Source organism: Mus musculus, chromosome 2 (genome assembly GCF_000001635.26).
Source record: "Mus musculus strain C57BL/6J chromosome 2, GRCm38.p6 C57BL/6J".
Taxonomy (NCBI): domain Eukaryota; kingdom Metazoa; phylum Chordata; class Mammalia; order Rodentia; family Muridae; genus Mus; species Mus musculus.
This window is the reverse complement of record NC_000068.7, coordinates 4,379,881-4,394,019: the sequence shown is the minus strand read 5'-3', so window position 1 is coordinate 4,394,019 and position 14,139 is coordinate 4,379,881. Positions and strand designations below refer to the sequence as shown.

General features: G+C 42.9%; 1 protein-coding gene and 1 non-coding gene across 9 annotated transcripts in view; one reads left to right on the top strand and one right to left on the bottom strand.

The window, feature by feature from the left end:
- Positions 1–14,139, bottom strand: part of Frmd4a (FERM domain containing 4A) — a 596,394-nt gene that overhangs the window by 220,024 nt on the left and 362,231 nt on the right. Inside the window, exon 1 of one of the 8 annotated variants that reach the window (XM_006497441.1) lies at positions 4,307–4,401. The exons of the other annotated variants lie outside the window; for them this stretch is intronic. The gene's annotated coding sequence lies outside the window, so the exon portion shown is untranslated. Of the gene's footprint in view, positions 1–4,306; positions 4,402–14,139 lie in introns of those variants that run through there. 8 annotated transcript variants of the gene reach the window in all.
- On the top strand, positions 12,953–13,059 carry Gm23691. Its single transcript, XR_003954271.1, has one exon. It is a non-coding gene; the product is annotated as a U6 spliceosomal RNA (small nuclear RNA).

Genomic DNA, 14,139 nt, shown 5'->3' with positions numbered 1-14,139 from the left:
CAACCACACCCAGACATACACAGAATTGAAAAGAAAAAGGAATCTTTTAAAAAGCCTTCCTAATGGAGGACGTACACTTCTGTTTTGAAACACATCTTCAAGTCCCCCATTAGCACTATGAATTCTTTACTGCTTGGTTTTGGACATCTGAGCTTTTCTTGCATGTACTATTATTATTTGTTGACTGGTGTTTTGGGAAGTCTTTACAGGCCATTTCTAAAATTTAAAAAAAAGGTTGACTTCTCAGTGGAATAGGAAATTCGAAGTGAGACAAGGAAAGTCCCCTGGGGATAAATCATCAAAGGAGACCTTCTGTGCTCTTTATAAAGAAAATTCCCTCGGGAGGGAGGGGAATCTTTGCTAGCTATGCATCTGAAAGAGGATTTACACCCACAATATATAAAGAACTAAATAAAAAAATCAAACAACAAGAGATCACATAATGCAATCCGTAAATGGGCCAATGAAAGGAGCAGACAGTTCTCAACAGATGACATACATATGACAAAAGCCATGGACACATGCTCAGCCTCACTAGTCATCAGAGAGATGCAATTCCAAAGTACGCTGAGATTTCATCTCTTCCCAGTGGGAGTGGCAGTCGTTAAGAAAATAAGTAACATCAAATGCTGGCAAAGGCTGTGGGCAAAAGGAACACTCATAAACAGAGCTGCTGAAATATAAATTGGTCCAGGCACTACGGAAGTCAGTGTGGCGGAGTCCCAGATAGATGGATAGATAGACAGACAGACAGGTGATGGGTGGGCAGATGGATGGATGGGTAGACAGACAGACAAGTAGACAGACAGACAGACAGACAGATAGGTGATGGGTGGGTGGATGGATGGATGGATGGGTAGACAGACAAGTAGACAGACAGACAGATAGACAAACGGGGTGATGAGCTGTCTCAGCAGTTAATGACATTTGCTGCCAAGCCTGATTTTCTGAGTTTGGTCCTTGGCACTCACATAGAAGAAGGAAAGCATCTCTTCCTGAGTGTTGTCCTCTGACCTCTGCATGTACACCATGGCAAAAGCCCACCCTCACACATATAATACACAAACAACTAGACATAAGATATTTGACAAAACACAACAAAACCAGATCTACTGTTTGGCCCAGCCCCACCACTCCTGGGCATCTACTGAAAAGACTCAGAATGAACACAGCACAGAGACCTCTGCACATCAGCGTCTTCTGCAGTACTGCTCACAGGAGCTAAGCTTTGGAACCAGGCAGGTGTCCACCAACAGAGGATGGATCAAGGCAATGGTGTGTATGTATGCGCTGGATTCTTTTCAGCCATTAAGAAGAAAGAAATTTTGCCATTTTTAGAAAAACAAATGCAACTGGAGGTAATCACACTAAGTGGATCAAGCTCATCTCAGAATGACAAATATTTCAATTTTCTTATCACTTGTGATTCTTAGATTTTATATAGGTACAGAAAGTCGTATACAGCAGTTATGACATGAAAACAGAAGAGAGATTGTCATAGGGGACAGCAGGGACTGAGAGGGAGGTGAGAAAAGGGGGAGCCAGGACATGGGGGAGTGGATGTGTTCAATGTAGAATACATGTTTGTGTGAACTTAAAAAATTTTAAATTATGATAAAAATTTCTAAAGGGAGAAACACAGAAGGAATGAGGTGGGTGGGGGAGAAACAAAAGAAGAAAGAAGAAAGAAAGGTTGCTAGAAGGTGGTTATAGCCTTAACTGTGAGTGACATCCAACACTGCTATGGTGGTATCTACCACTTACAAGTGGCCCGAGGCACACTGTGCACTTTACCTGAATCTTCACTGCAGTCACACAGAGAATTATCACTTCCCACTGCTCAGAACCAAAAACCCAAGCTCTGAAAGATTTAGCAATTTGCCAAAACCCCACACCTACAAAGAGGTGGGTTGATCTCAGAGTCTCCAGGAATGCTCCATGCCCGGGTGCTGTTTCAGTGTCTTGGTGTCTATAAGAGAGACGTGGGTCAGCCACAACTGTGCAGTGAGGACACTCGCTGGTGTTTGGGGGTGGGGTCTTAGGAACGGTTGGGAAGCAGGAAGCAGGAAGCCGGAAGCCAGAAGCCTGAGGATAAAGCTGGATGACAGCCAGCCTACACCTCGGGGAAGTGCTGCAGATTCCTGGAGGTGGTCCTCACTGTTATGGTTTGAATCTGAAATTTCCCCCGAGGCTCCTGATTTAAATGCTCAGTCTAGATCTAGCTTGTGGTGCTATTCTGAAGGCTGTGGAACCTTAAGAGATGGAGTCTGGCCAGCAGAACTAGGTTACTAGAGCTGAACATTTGAAAATCATATTTGCTTCTGGTTGCTGCCTGCTTTCTCTGCTTTCTTCAGGATTGCCCCAATGAGAGCAAGCTGTTGCTGCAGGCTCCCTCCACCAGGGACGGAGGTATTCCTGTCACGACAGCTTCCCTACCATGATGGCTGGAGACCTCCAGAAAGCATGAGCCAAAATAAGTCCTTTACCCTAAGCCTAAAGTCAGTCTGTCACTGTCACATGAATGGACAGTGACACATTCAATGACAGTGTTACGATTGTCCCTGAAGGCTCAGGTCTTAAGATTTAGTTGTAAGAAAAATAGGCAGAGACTAGATCATGAGGTTGGGACCTCAGTCCACTGATGGATTCATAAACTTGTGATATTTTTGGGAAATGTCAGAAGCTGGGAGGCGGGGCCCAGCAAGAGGAAGTGGGCAACTGGGGTGGGTGTCCTAGCAGGAAGGACCTATCTTACGGAGGCCCTTTCCTCCTGGCTGCCATGTGGTGAAAGACTTCAGTGTGCCATTCCTTTTTCTCTAGAAGATTCTGCCTTACCAAGAGCTTACGGGTGATGGGGCTTATGTGGCTAAAATCTCTCAAACTGTGAGGCAAGATCAGTTTTCTTCCTGTTGTTTCTGTCAGGTGTTTTGTGGTACTAATAAAAAGCCAATTAACACATGGATCGGCTGAGATGAAGCTGGCCAACACCTTCTGAGTTCATTGTAGCATGGCATAATTTTTGCTGTATATTAATTTTGACATAAATGTTTATTATCAAGGAACTTGCAAATAAAGTAAGCATCACACACCAAAATTAACCAGATTTCGAAGTCTGTACATCTCAGGGAACTCTGTCTGTACACTTAGAGGTTTGAAAGACAATCGCTCATAGCTTGTTTTGATTTTTGACAGAATCCCGTGTCTCTTCCTGCAGGGCTTCCCTTGCTTAGCAAGCTGATGCTGGTATCATAATCTACTTGCTAGACCAGCTGTTCTCAACCTGGGGGTCTTGACTCCTGGGGGGGGGGTCATGACCTTTTCATAGGGGTTGCCTGAGACCATTGGAAAACACAGATATTTATATTATAACTCACAACAATAGCAAATGTAAAGTTATAAAGTAGCAGTGGAGACAATTTTACGGTTAGGGGGTCACCACAGCATGAGGAATGGTATTGAAGCATTAGGGAGGTTGAGAACAATTGTTCTAGAACCAAGGCTTCGGAGTACAGGTAGTGGTAACAGAAGCCGAGTTTGAGCCAGAGACCAATTCTTTGTTAGTCTCATACCCTTCTGCTGATGAGCTGTAGACCCCCTCCACCCCCTCAGGAGGCTGTATGAGTGCTGCACTGCATACTGTATATAGAGATTTTGGAACAAAGCATTCATTTCATAAGAGATCTGCTCCTGGTACTCTTATTTACATGCGTGAGTCAACTTGGGGGCCAGGAATCTGGCAGTTTTTGTTCTTATTCAGTGTCCTAGCATCTACCCAGTAGCTACCAATGCTTCGCTTCCGCCCTATGTGTGAGCACTTCTAGGTATTAGCAAGACCCCGGTGAGTTAAATCCTGTAAATAAATCAAAGGAAATATCAGAGGCTTAAATAACTGTGCCCTATATTCCCTTCTTTCTGAAGAGTATGCTGTGTTCTTTCCTGCTATAGCACCCTCGTCCAGCCTGTCTGTGACTAACTTAGGAGAGAACTCAAGTCCACTTAAGTGACCCCTGACTTTGTTCAACAATCCGGGAATGAGGTTATCTTTCTGCAGGTTCCAAGCAAGTGGGGGTCAGGGGTGTAACGACATTTACATTCAGCATTCACTCCCAAAGTGCAGTAGCATACACAAACCTATCTGTGACCTGCTGGTTTCTAATAATGGCTATGACTCCAGTAGTTCAAAGTCACTAAACAAACAAGCAAGAGAGTCGGAAGCCCCACGGAGCCCCATTGTGTCCTTGACAGCAGAACTAGGTTCAGGTTAACAACAGAAATGTCCATAGCGTAAAACAGAAGCGGGACTTACTGTTTTAAGTTTCAGTCTTCATTTCTGGTTAGAATTCAGAGCAGAGAAAATGAAAGCCATCAGACGCTCTCAGCACTTGGAGGGCTCTTCCCTATTCCCCGCCCAGACACTCTCTGACACTTACAGGCACCTGCCAGGGGAGGAACCGGCCCAGGGGAGGGGTCTTGCCTAGACTGTGCCTCCAGGTAAACCTGTGGACATTCAGAATTCGAACAGAGAGCTTCCCTCTTGGAGCCACAGGCACCCTCCTCTGCAGCTGTCACCTGGGTTATTGCAGAGCACACAAGCACACAGCCAGAGGCTACTTCCCACTGTGCTGAGCCAAATTCCTTATAGTACAAAAAGCACCTAAAGTTCGCAGTCTCTCCCTCTCCCTCTCCCTCTCCCTCTCCCCCTCCCCCTCCCCCTCCCCCTCCCCTCTCCCCTCTCCCCCCTCCCTCTCCCCTCTCCCCTCTCCCCCCTCCCTCCTTCCTTCTGTCCTTTCTTTTGGAAGGGTGTCTCCCTATGTGGCTCAAGCTGTTTTCAAACTCAGGGTTCTCCTACCTCAGTCTCCCAACTGGTGGGATTCCAGGTGCATACCACCATGCCTGACCTCCTTTTCTTTAATTTCTATGTCTATATATATATATATAGCCTTAGGCTTTAGAGAAAGAAGAGAAGGAAGTCTCCTCCTTTCTACCCCCCTCCCCATAATCTTACCATCCCCTGACATGGTATTTATCAAATCTATTTTTATCTTCTGACCATATAAATATACAGCCATAAATAGCACACATGTTTTGAGTTTATAAACCTTTCAAAACATCTGCCAACACATATTGTCTCTCTCCATCTTTTATTCATTTAACAAAATATTTTTGAGATTCATTAATACTTCATTAATATATAGATTTCATCAGCTAAACTGAGCTTAGGTTCTTTGTGTGTGTGGTTGTGGTTTCTTCTTCCTCCTCCTCCTCCTCCTCCTCTCTCTCTCTCTCTCTCTGAGAGTCAAGTTCTTGTAAGTCATCTTTGTGTTTGCTGTCCACTCTGCCTGCCATGCTTGCCTCCCACTTTCTCAGATATCCACCCATTTTCCCAGCATGGATTTAATCTGTTCCATGACTTGATTTTTCATTCACTTGACACTGAAGTTGATAGGACTGTATGCCCCAAGTGTCATAGGGTATGTACTTATAAAGACAAAAATTCACTGCATGTTAAAAATCTGAAATAAATATGTTTCCATGCCAAATCTGTAACTCTACTATTTTTTTAATTATGTGTAAAGTGTGTGGATATGTGCACATAAGTGCAGATGCCCATGGAATCCAGGAGTTGAACTCTCCCAAAGCTGGAGTTATGTGTGGTTATGAGCCACTCAACATGGACACCGAGAACAGAACCTGGGTCCTCTTAAAGAATAGTGTACATTCTTATCTACTGAGCCATCTATCCTACCCTGAATCTATAACTGTGACCATGTGTTCAGTTGAATCTTCCCAGGATGCTGTATTTAAAGTTTTAACCTTCTCCTTATGACTTCCTGTTCTTCTCTTTTCTTTTTCTTCACACCATTTATCAACAATTTACTTGGGAGAATCTTTCCCTTTCATTTTGCTCATTTTCTATTTCCTTCCACTAGACTGTAAACTCTGCAGAAGAAAGATTCCTGCTTACTGTGTCCCCTGTTGTTTATCATATCAGACACTGCACATGCTCACTAACTATGTCCTGGGAGGAGACACATGGGCAAAAGAATCCAAGAGACCTCTTTGTGAGTTTCCTCTGTACGGTGTGAGAGTCTCTCATTGGTAATTACTTAGGAATAGAATTGCTCTCTGTATTGTATGTGGCTTGCCAGCTTGCTATTCACAATGATTGATCTTATTTCCATTCTCATCAGCACCACCTGAAAGCCCCCATTTTCACAGCCACAACATCTTTCTTTCTTTACCACAGACAATGAACTAATTTAAACATGTATAAGCAACAGTTGAGATCAGAATGAAACATAAAGTAACAACTAGAAAACTCTGACCACTGAACTCCTGATAAGCAGTACTGGTTATTCTTGGCACTTATTTGAGACATGGGTTTGTTATTATGGATTTGCCAACACACCTAAATTATAGGGTGTTCTGGTGGGAAAACAATGACAAACAACTCTTTTTTCCATCACTCTTGCAATGGTGAAGTAAAACCTATCACAAAACTCAGGACAAAACCCTGTCTTATTTATCTACTTGCTTATGGCACTAAAAAGGAGGTTGTCCTGGCTAAGAATACAAATAATTACATGGCATGCTTTTTCAGGTCACCCTTAGAACAAGGATGTAGCTCAGTAGTGCACTTGATTAATATGCACAATCCCTAGGCTCCACCCCAGAACTGTTCCTCATGCTGTAAAATCAATTTTATAACTCCCAGAAACATGAAAACTCCTGTCCGAAGAGAAAATTGTAAAGTTCTTGGTTGATCATCAGTTTCTGGTGTGTGTGTGTGTGTGTGTGTGTGAGAGAGAGAGAGAGAGAGAGAGAGAGAGAGAGAGAGAGAGAGTTTCTTTGTACAGCCCTGGCTGTCCTAGAACTCACTTTGTAGATCAGGCTGGCCTCAAACTCAGAGATCTGCCTGCTTCTACCTCCCAAGTGCTGGGATTAAAGGCGTGCGTCACCACACCTACCTTTAATACATTCTGGAACAATCACAAGATGTTCCAGAGTATCCAAAAAGTGGTCACAGTCCCCTGCTCCTCCAACTCTATGCCCTTTGTAATAAAACTATGAAATCACACACACACACACACACACACACACACACACACACACACACACACACACATATAGTCTATTTTTCCATCCTTTTTGAATATATACTGTTTTTCTGACTTTCCTTGGTCAATGAATGTGGACGAAGTACCAATGTTGTCAGTTCAGAATCTAGGCCTATAAAAGCCTTTCATCCTTCCGTCTGAGGCTTGGAATCCTGGCTAGCAGCCGGCTGCTGATATCTCCCCAACTTGGTTATTCATTAGAGGCTCCAGGAGGTAAGAAAGCCTAAATCGCCAGTATGACTGGCAGTAGATCACAGAGGCACCAGACCAGAACTATCCCCAGCACAGCCTAAATTAAGGACGTTCACAATCATGAGCTCAATAAATGCTGGCTAATTTAAGCTACTACGCTTTGCAATGTTTACAAATTAACCCAGACTAACTTGGTTCTCCATCAGACAGAAAACAAAATGGTAATTCCTCCCCTCCCCCTCCCTCCCCTCTCCCTCCCTCTCTCCTTCCCTCCCTTCCTCTATCCCTCCCTCCCTTTTCTCCTTTGGTTCTTCTCTCCCACCCTATTTTTTGTCTCATTTAGGATGATTAAATTATTGAATATATCTTGATTTTTCAAAGGCTTAGTGGAAAAATAAGAGATATATCTTTTTCAGTGAAATACACGAATGTTTTATTGAGTATTTAGCATCATCCTAAACCAATTATTAATCATGTATGGTGCTGTTGAACACCCACTGTACATAGCCATGTCAAATGGTTCTGCCTTCTACATATGCCAGCAACGGCTGTATTATTCACCAAGAATACCAGACATATAAACCTCTGGGAGTTTTGTGGAGAAAAAAAATTCTGGTTTGAAAACTCATCTTTTTTAAGGAAGTGTGTAAGACAATGAAAACTTAAATAAAATTAGCATCCCAAGCACACCCTTTCCCTCACCCATGGGCAGGGGCAGGGCCACTTGGAGTTTGCAAATGTCAGGTAAAACAAGTACAAACAGACCAAGAACCCAACTAAAGCCTGGAAAAACACAGATAAAAACACAGAGTGTGAAGAAGGTCTCACAAAGTATCGCGTGTGAGCTTTTCAGTACAAAGCAAAACTATGGGTGTTTTCTCTCACATGTAGGGAATGGTGGTAGGAAATATTAAAATATTCCTTCTCCATAATTAAATGATTTTAGTTCTTTTTTTCTGTTTATTAGTAAATAATTTGTTATGCATTTATAATATTTATGTATAACAGTTAATTTAGTAAATGTTTTTTTTTCTCTTCTTTCTGGAGACAGGGTCTCTCTATGTAGTACTAACTGTACTGGGACTCACTATATAGAGTAGGCTGGCCCCAAACTCACAGGGGTTTAGAGATCTGCCAGCCTCTACCTCCTGAGTGCTCAGATTAAAGGCACAAGCCTTCTTTTATTTTTATTTATTTATTCTTTTGTAACTCCCACAGTCAGCTGCACAACTTCACATGGTGTTATGAGTCGGAGTGTTAACAGCTTTGTACTGCTAGGGTTGAGTTCACTCTCCATTTGCTAGAAGGTGCATGTTTTTGATATTTTCACCTGCAGAAGTCTAAGTAAAGATGAGTTGCCATGTGACGTCATCTCCTGGCCATGCAAGGGTCTTCACGTTGCTGAGGGCAGAGTGAAAGTGAGGAGGACTTGAGGATCTGATGAAAGTTAGGGCAGTTGTTCTCACTCTTGTGGGTCCCCTAACAATCAGAGCAGTCTGTCTGACTCTCTTCCCTGTCACTGGATCTCCTTCCCTAGCTGGACTGACTGGTTGGGCCTCAGTGGGAGAGGATGCTAGGCTTAGTCCTGCTGAGACCTGGTGTCCCAGGGTGGTATGGTACCCAGTGGGGCTTCTCCTTCTCTGGGGAGAAGGGGAGGGGTAATGGTGGGAGTGATTTGTGAGCGTTGGACTGGGAGGAAAGGAAGGGGTACCAAGATTGAGATGTAAAGTAAATAAAAAAATAAACGGGGGGGGGGGGGGGGGCGCGGGTGGGAAGGCTTGGCCAAATGCTTCTCATTTTTGCTTTTGTTTTATTTTTGCTTCATGGTAAAACTTGGTCATCTGAAGCTGGGGTCCACACGGACCTCTTTCTTTTTGTTAAGATTATGGAGAAGAAAATATTTTGGTTTCCGTAAGAGATTTTGGTAAAGTTTCTCATGAAATACTCGAGGACAAACCAAAAACTATTTGTTTACAATGGAGGGATTGTAACTGGCAGCACAACCACACATAAAGAATGTCTAATAACCTGGACATAGAGGCACACACCAGTAATTCGAGGGCTCAGGCAGGAGGATTGCAAGTTTGAGGACAGCCTGGGCTATATAATGAGTTTAGGATAGCCTGAGCTGTATAGTGAAACTCTGTCTCAAAAAAGCACCTGTAAGAGTCAATTAAGAAAATAATATAAAGTAATAACTGACAAATGATGCTCCCAATAGCAGCAGCATGATGAATGAATACTATTAATTATCAAGGCCAATCTGTGAAGTCTGGTAATATTAGTAGGAGCAACAGCTCTCATTTAAAGAAAGCCCTACTGGTCTCTGGCTGTGTGCTGATACATACTGATAAATATTGTTTCAAGCCATTGGCCAAATTTACAAATCAAATTGTTCACATAGGGAAAAAAAAGTGGAAAAAAAAGGAGCCAAACAACTAGAAGAGAGAAAAAGAGAAATTTGACAGCATGATATACAGGTTTGATGAAATGAAGCACACATCTATAGGGCAAACAAGCAGTTAGTGATTTTTGGTTTTTTTTTTTTTTTTTTTTTTTTTTGGGTTTTTTTGGTTTTTTCAAGACAGGGTTTCTCTGTGTAGCCCTGGCTGTCCTGGCGCTCACTTTGTAGACCAGGCTGGCCTCGAACTTAGAAATCCGCCTGCCTCTGCCTCCCAAGTGCTGGGATTAAAGGCGTGCGCCACCACCGCCCAGCCAGTTAGTGATTTTTAAAGAACTTGAATGTCATTGGCCAGAATCTAGGGGCCTAAAATGATCAACCTCCAAAAGCAGCATTGGAATATGGAATAAACCACCCACAGAGTTAATGAGATGATAACAGTTCCATCGTGTTCAATAAGACCCTGCTATCCATAACGCATCTGAGGTACTACATTGTGTTCAGTTCCCTGCACTGCACTGGGAGAGGGGATGAAACCCAGCTATATCAAGGTGACAACCATTATGGCTGGGACACATCCAGGACCAATTTTGATGGTTCATGGGACTATGGTATTTAGTTTCCCAACGCTTAGACTCAACAGAGAGAACACTAGCTCAAGCTACCTAGAGAGTTGTTCTTTGTTCTTGGTTTGAGCCTGAGGGCCAGCACAGGTGGATAGGTACCTGAGAGGGGGATTTACAGAGGGTGGAGTTCATAGCAACTGCAGGGTGGGCTTTGTACAGTTCTGATGTGTCACAGGTATATATCTTTCTGTGGGGAACAATTTCCATTGCTGGAAAGTTCCTTTCCAGGGGCTTTGTCACCTGTGACTCTGCTGTGGTGGGAACCCCTACTTCCTGCAGGCCCTTGGACCCCCGACCCAGATGTTCTTTCTGGCTCTCAAGTCAGATAGCAGATGCTGCAAACAAAAAGTCCCAGGAGGGCAGCTGGCTCAGGCACTGTGCTTTCCCAACACTAGGAATCTGTGTTCGGAGAACAAACCCGAGATTGTCTGAATCTCGCCACTTTTGAAGGCATGGACTTCAGGTCAAGTAGAAAAGAAAAATTCTCTTCAAAATGGAAGTCATCCCTGTGTATTCTATAATTCCCTGACTCAGTGTGGTTCCCCCTTAGATCTGTCACGAAGGCTTTTTGAAGATCTTATATGTCTCCTCCCCACTGATGTGTCTCAGAGAGGCCTTCAGCTCTGTCTCTGGGGCTACTCCAGTCTGCCTGGTACCCACTGTAGACTGTGTACCTTGGACATAATTTCTGCCTTCCTAGGTCCATATGGGTCAGTCCTTGCTGCCAGATAACCCTGAGCTCCTAGGCTTCACTCTTCCTTTGCCATGTGGCTCAGTCTTGTCCACTTCATATCTAGATTTTAGGGGTCTTTGTCTTTATTGCCCTGGAGAGAATATCCAATGGGGAAATTAAGTTCTAATCACTGCCTAGACAGCATATTCATTGTCAATTCGAAACATACAAATATCCTAAATTTTATACAATCCACCAACAACCACCACTGCCTGGTTATGGCCCAGATCTTCCATTTTCTCTGTTTAGCAGTGTGGAGAGAGTTTGTTGTATCAACCCTGCTTGCACCAGAATTCACTCTGTCGTGGAGTTTGATGTTTATGGGTACTGTTTGGTAGCACTGGTTTTTCCCCAAGGGATGAGTAAAAGTGTAAATAGAATCTGCGGTTAGCATTACAATGCAAAATGTAAAATGTAAATAGTGTAAATAAAAGTGTAAAAAATGTAAATAGTGTAAATAAAATGTAAAAGTGTAAACAGAACCTGTGGTTAGCATTACAATGCAAAAGAGAAAAACTGGGTAATGCTGGACTCTTCATTCTGCCAGAATCAGCACCGTGTATCATCCTTTAACAATATGCAAACACACACACACACACAAGTGCACGCCATCAACAACCCTTTATAGGAAATCTGGCAACATTTCTGTAAAGTGCTGATCCAAAGGGCAAAGCAACAGTTGGCAACATGAAGCAAGGCACCAAGCCTTGGGTCTGCTAAGATGGGCATAAAACTCTGAAATGTCATTACAGGGATTGCAGAGCAAAACGCTCTGAAAGTTTTATCACTGATGCTACGGTTACACAGGTAGAGAGTACAGATACACTGTAAACTACAAAATACTAAAAAAGAACAATTACTTACAATTACTGTTCTGGCTAGTTTTATGTAAAGTTGAAGGAAGCTAAAGTCATCTAAAAGGAAGGAACCTCAATCGGGAAAATGCCTCCCTAAGGCTCTGGGGTAGGGCTCAGCTCACTGTGGGTGGAGCCATTCCTGGGCAGGTGGTCCTAGGTTCTATAAGAAAGTAGGCTGAGCAAGACGTGGTGGAGCAAGCCAGTAAGAAGGACCCCTCCATGGCCTCTTTAAGTCAGTTTCTTTCTCTAGGTTCCTGCCCTGTTTGAGTTTCTGTCCTGACTTCCTTCGGTGATGAACACTGATTTAGAAGAGTAAATGAACTCTTCCCTCCACAACTTTCTTTGGGCATGGTGTTTTATCACAGCAAAGTGGCCCTAATTAGGACAGTTGCCTGGCCCAGAGGACTTCTTCCAATAAGAGGCTGACTGGCCATGCTATTGTGAAGGATACATTCCACCTACCATGGCTCCCACATTCTCTCTTTGCCCTAGCTTTATTTTCTGCTTCATTTTTGTCCCCTCAGTACACTGTTTTGTTTGTTCTTAGATTGTATGTTTCCATGTATCAGACAAGGGTATTCACAGAGGGATGGTTTTCATCTGTTTTGTTCTCTGTCCATCTTCAGATTTGTGAACAGTACTAGTACCAGGCACAGACTCAGGCCAATCAACTCTTGTTGCAAGAATAAATGGCCCTTGGCATCTATGGTCCAAACAGCTTAGGATGCTATATTAGTGACCTTTTCCTTATTGGTGTAACCAAATGCCTTTCAAGAACAACTTACGGGAGAAAGGTTTTCTCTTGGCTTAGAGTTTCAGGGGATAAAGCCCACCATCGCAGGAAACGAATACCAAGCAGAAAAATGGGTGTGGAGAGGAGAGAGATGACAGGCTGAACTAAGGAACCTCAAGGCCCAACACATGTGACTCATTTCCTCCAGTGAGACTTCATGCTAGCAGAGCCTGTGAGAGACAGGTCACACGCAAACAACACCACTGCATGACACAATAAGATCCTGTTTTGAGTGCTCGCTTTGGCAGCACATAAACTAAAATTGGAATGATACACAGAGGATTAGCATGGCCCCTGAGCAAGGATGACATGCAAATTTCTGAACTGTTCCATATTTTGCAATCTGGACTCCTATTATCTGTCTGTAGTATTCAATAAATATATTGGTTTACACCCTCCTGCCAAAAAAGACCCTGTCTTGACATCCCCCACTCATGAGGATTTCAAATATTTAAATATTTCTTAATGCTCCCTTCTTTCCAAGTCATTTTTTACGGTAGTCGTAGAGTCTATCCTAGACTTCTTTGCTTTCAGAGATCTTTTTTAGGCCTTAAAGATTTGTCTTCATTTCTAACGTAACATCTAGTTTGTTATTGAGGGCAAGACAGTACATCATCCACTTTCCCCACATCTGATTCTCACTTAGTCACAATTTCCATAGACCTAAGAGCTTCAGAGATGTCATCCAGAATGGCATTCAAAAGATAGGGGAGTTTCCTTAGCAGAAAAGACAGAGAAGAGAAGCCCTGTCACAGCATGATGAGCTGTACACGGGCCATATGTCTATGACTTTGTTTACACTCCAATTGGGTATCGTTCTGTATAGAAAGCCACTCATCGATCATCCCACTAATGAGTTGATGAGTAACTAGACTCTTGTATTTTCCAGTTACATGCTCTACTTTATTTCTGGGTAGTAACACCATGAATAATTTGAAAATAAGGATCCAAGAGAGGAAAGCACATGCAGAAATCTCCTGAACTTTTAAAAAATACATCTACATACAGCTATGTTAAAGATGCATATAACTAGACTTAGAGTTAAGAAAATACTTCAAATGACCAGCATTCTGCATTCTGCAGGCTATGTAATATAATGTAAGGGGAAAATACCTACTCCAAAATCTTAAGCATTTTAAAGAAGGTTGTATTGAATCTATGCCCCAAGAGACTCTAGCTTATACAAGACAAGATTGTTCATCTCACTTACACATATTGTATTTGTTTGGGTCCAGCAGTCACTTTTTATGTTCTGCATTTGAACTTGAGTTTTGTCTTTTGAACTCTTCTACAAGCCTAAGTGTGTCCAGTTCTGCACAGATACAACAGTACTAGAGGGGCAACTTTCATCCAATAAATGCTTAAAAGCATGCCTGTCAACATATCCCATTTTAGTAAACTTAGCTACTTTGGACTGCC